The sequence below is a fragment of the Euphorbia lathyris genome, chromosome 1 (genome assembly GCF_963576675.1).
Source record: "Euphorbia lathyris chromosome 1, ddEupLath1.1, whole genome shotgun sequence".
Taxonomy (NCBI): Eukaryota; Viridiplantae; Streptophyta; class Magnoliopsida; order Malpighiales; family Euphorbiaceae; genus Euphorbia; species Euphorbia lathyris.
In genome coordinates this window covers 94,364,730-94,369,004 of record NC_088910.1, presented here as the reverse complement: position 1 = coordinate 94,369,004, position 4,275 = coordinate 94,364,730, and the positions used below count along the sequence as shown (strand labels likewise).

The following is a 4,275-nucleotide window of genomic DNA, read 5'->3' as shown; positions in this document are numbered from 1 at the left end:
GATATATTTCCACAGTTGATTAATTGACGAATATTTTCACCAAACCTCTGGCACGGTCTCGGTTTCAATTTGCTAAAAAGATCCTATATTCCTTTACATCTTTGTTATTTTATGGAAACATTATCCTAAGACATTAATCATGTTAAAAGTCTAAAAATAATATGTAAGAACATGGTTAAATACCATGTACACATTGTTCATTCTAGCCGAGATCTCATTCATTGAGCCTCGTGGATTTAAAATACATTTATAAGTATATTGGAAAAACACTTTACAAATATAACTCAGTCACCCCCTCTTCATTATGCAGGATTAAGTTCATTCATGTCTCATCACCATCGTTTAGGGATGCTCCTTGCTTAGGCCTTCCACCTCGATGCCACCTCATCAAGAACAAAATGTTACATAACGTGCTTTATTAGTATTTAGATTGGCAAGATCATCACAAAATCTGCTCAATGAATATCTGACTCAATATAAAAAAAATTGAACAAAACCATCGATGAACTTCAAAATCATAATAACAAAGGTTTTTAAAAGCAAATTCATTCTTAAAATTTTAGAGTTTTAGTTTAAAAAATAATGCTCAGTTTAAAAGTGTTAAATTGGATTGTTTCTTAGTAACTTTGACAAGGTTATTGACTTTGGTATTAGAGTGTTTATGGGAAGAACACTCTGAATGAAAGAGTAAAACAAACAGTGATGAAATTGGAAAATGATATTAGGTAGTGGAATTACCGCAACCTTGAAAGTAATTTTCAACAGACGGAGGTGAAATCTTAAACATCAAATTTCTCCCTAAGGTTAACACAATAAGATCGCAATGCATACACTCAGAGTAAGAGCTTTGGAACAACAAGAATAAGCTTACCAAAAAACAAAATGGAAATGGTTGTAGTGAAAAAGCAGTCCAGAAGGCGAAGATTTTTTTTCTATGTAAAATGAATGAAAAAAGAGAAGTATATCTAGAGTTTGAATAAAGAAATTAACATAGAAGAAATTAATTGCAGTCGTTTTTTGAAATTAAATTTGCAAATTTTTTTAGCATTTAACAATGAATTTAAATATAAACGTTTCAACTGTTGTAACAATAAAAACACCAATGATTCTCTCTTATTAATTTTAGACGAAGAATAGTTTAAATAGGAAAAGCATTCAGAATTTCATAAAAACTTTGGCCCTCGTTGATTTTAGAACAAAATAAGTGTTGCGCATCCATACTCATATGACTCATTTACTGACACTATGCCTTACACAATTCAAATTCTTGTTAAAAACCAACTCGTTATAAACTTGAGTAAAAAACTCCCGAACTAGTAATGTGGGATAAGGAGTAAAACATAAAACCAACCCGCCTTTAGACACGCCATTTTTCTAACAATCCCCAACAAATGGCGTTGTTGTTTTAAAAACAAAAGAATAGGACATTTTTCTTGGCAAGAAAAGGTTCTTTTAAACTTAAGTATCAATGACTTTAGATTTAATTGATAAGTAGTGAAATGAGGCAACGATTTTAGTTAAAGAATTGAATTAATCTTGAACTTCAATAACTGAAAATGAGACCCCTACAACACGTAGAAAACCCTTATGAAAATGTTGTTGTTCCATGATGAAAATAAATATAGTGCTCTTAATGGCCATGCACACAACTTGTGTCTTATAAGTGCTCTAGAAAGATATCCTAAGTCTTTCACAGAACACTACACCATAGATGGTCTGTTGCAACACCAAGCAAGTGTTGGCTAAAGTCGTTATTGTGTTGCTAAAGAAGTTTTGGCAACAGTTTTTTTTTTCAGAAAAGAGAGTTGCTTTTTCGCACGTCGCTAAAGATGTCTTAAGCAACATTTTTTCACATTTTTAGCAACATCGATACAAATGTTGCTACACGTATCTGTGGCAACACTTTCCTATCCTATAGCTACTTAAATGAAAGCGTTGCCTATAACGTAGAACATGTAACACTATTATCGAATAAAATTATAAGCAACACTTTTGAACTTTCTTGCAACAAGTTTTTATGCAACATTGTTTTTTAGTTGCAACACTTTTTATATAGAATTGCAACACTTTTTAATTTAACATTTTTTTTGTTTCAAGCAACTCTTTCGTATAAAATTTGCAATATTTTTTAATGTAACACTTTTTAAGCAACTCTTTAATTTAACATTTTTTAATTTAACACTTTTATAGCAACTTTTTTTTATATTATGTTCATAGCAACGCTTTTTGCTTGAAATTTTAACGATTTTTAATATAACACTGTAATATATGCAACATAATCTTTAACTTGTGCAACACTAAAAAAAATTAAAAGAAATTTTCGAATTTAAATAATAGCATAAAAAACCCTTAATTGCAATTACAAAACCATAATAGGCCAATATATTAACAATGAAATTTAAAATTCTCAAATGATCCAAAACACATAATAAAAAGTATAATAAAGTCATAATAATGTAACCTATCCTTCAGATTCCTTAGAAAAGACAGTAGCATTCTCATTTTCATTTGAAATGCCACCATATATATCCTCAATATCAATGTTGAGATTGGGATTAACTTCTACCAATTTGTTTATGATTAATGTCAAGCTCTTCCTCACTTTTTGATCCACTTGTTTCATTTTCTCCTCCATTACTTCTTCAAGTTGGATAACTTTCTCCTCCATTTCTCCTTGCAATTGGTTTTTTTTATCTTTGTTAACTGTTCCTTCAATCTCTTCAATTGTGGACTATAAAAAAAATGAGTTACATGAATAATACCTTGACGACACTCTCAAATGTTCTCTTGAACGTTCTGCCTCCCAACAGTGCTCCAAAAGAACTAGCAAGCTTCTTTCTAGCCTGAACATTTGCTCCAGAAAACTGTTCAGTAATGAAAAATGTTTCAGAATATGACACTACAAGAAGAATGAAAACTCTACAAAGGAGCAATAAGCAGCCATGGCTGAAGGATAAATGTCATTTCCATTCTACAGAGGGACATAGAGACTTACTTTGGAGAACTTTGAAAACTACAAGACTCGCCACCATTTTCACCAAGACCCTTAAGTGAAAAACAGTGCAGAACAGGCAAACATATGAGAGGTGACATGAGATAATGTAGAATAGAGCCCTACCTACATCTAGACGAGCTCGCGCTGGTTAATTAGGAACTGAGAGGTGCCGATGTAGGTGAATTAGGGATTAAGAGACAAGAAGAATGATTCCTTATCGACTACTAGGAAAGAATTATGAAATGACAATAAAATTCACCATTTAAACTATGATTATTCACACAAGCTAAAAAGGAGAAGATGGTGCTTACACACGAAAGAGTAGAAGCTGATATACCTCAAGTGCACATTTGTAGCAGTGATTGAAGCCAATCTGATTGAACTTTAAATTTCACTTAGACAAGAAACTGCACTAAAATTATACCACACAATTATCCGTTCTCATGAACACAACATGAAGACAAAATTAGGATAAGCTTTCCAAATGAAAAAACTCATAGGCAACTTGCATGAGATTTCGCCATTCATAAATCAGTAATATGGACTTCATGCAATATAGTTCAAGAGTTGTTTTTTTTAACTTGTGCAGTTTGAAGGACATGGAAAAAATGTCAAGAAAAAATAAAATTTTGACAGTACCTTATTTATCAGATTGCTAATGCTGTAACCACCACCAAGCATAAAATTAACAGTTGCATCTTGCCACCAAGGATATAGACAATGTAAGCGACCCACCTAGAAATGATAACAGAAACAACAGAACAATAAAAAATCAGGTCCGACTTTGCTACAACACAGCTTTATTTTTAGCAGTCCAATTTATGAGAAGAAAACACTTACTTTCATCCAGTCTATGGCAGTACTCAATGATATATCATTGAAGGACAAAGTTGGCATATAAGCGCAAGGGGTGCTCTTTAGTATAGAAGCCTGGTTAAAAAGAGCACTGAAGATAGGCACCTGCCATGGCGCTAAGGCCTGCGCCTGGTGCGCCATGCGCCATAGGTGCACCTTTAATAACTATGGTTAAAAAGAAGAATAACCATGTGCAATGATAGAATATTAAGGTTGTTTATAAAAGGAAAGGCTAAAGAAATTACCATACATATGGGTCAGAGTATCCAACCCTTATATTGTTAGCCTCAATCATCCTTGAAACCTCTCATCCACACTCAGAAGTTTTAATAAACCTTATGTTCTATATCATTTATGCTGGAAAGAAAATCCTTAGCTCTATGTGTAATAAACTCTGATTGTTCTTCTCTCTCTGCAAGATGAGA

The 4,275-nt window shown here is 32.5% G+C and overlaps 1 long non-coding RNA gene across 1 annotated transcript; it reads right to left on the bottom strand.

Moving 5' to 3' along the window:
• Positions 1–2,353: 2,353 nt before the first annotated feature.
• Positions 2,354–4,047, bottom strand: LOC136211577 (uncharacterized). The gene is made up of 2 exons (XR_010678780.1): positions 2,763–4,047; positions 2,354–2,731 (listed from the first exon to the last, which is right to left on the bottom strand). It is a non-coding gene; the product is annotated as an uncharacterized lncRNA (long non-coding RNA).
• Between the last annotated feature and the right edge of the window lie 228 nt (positions 4,048–4,275).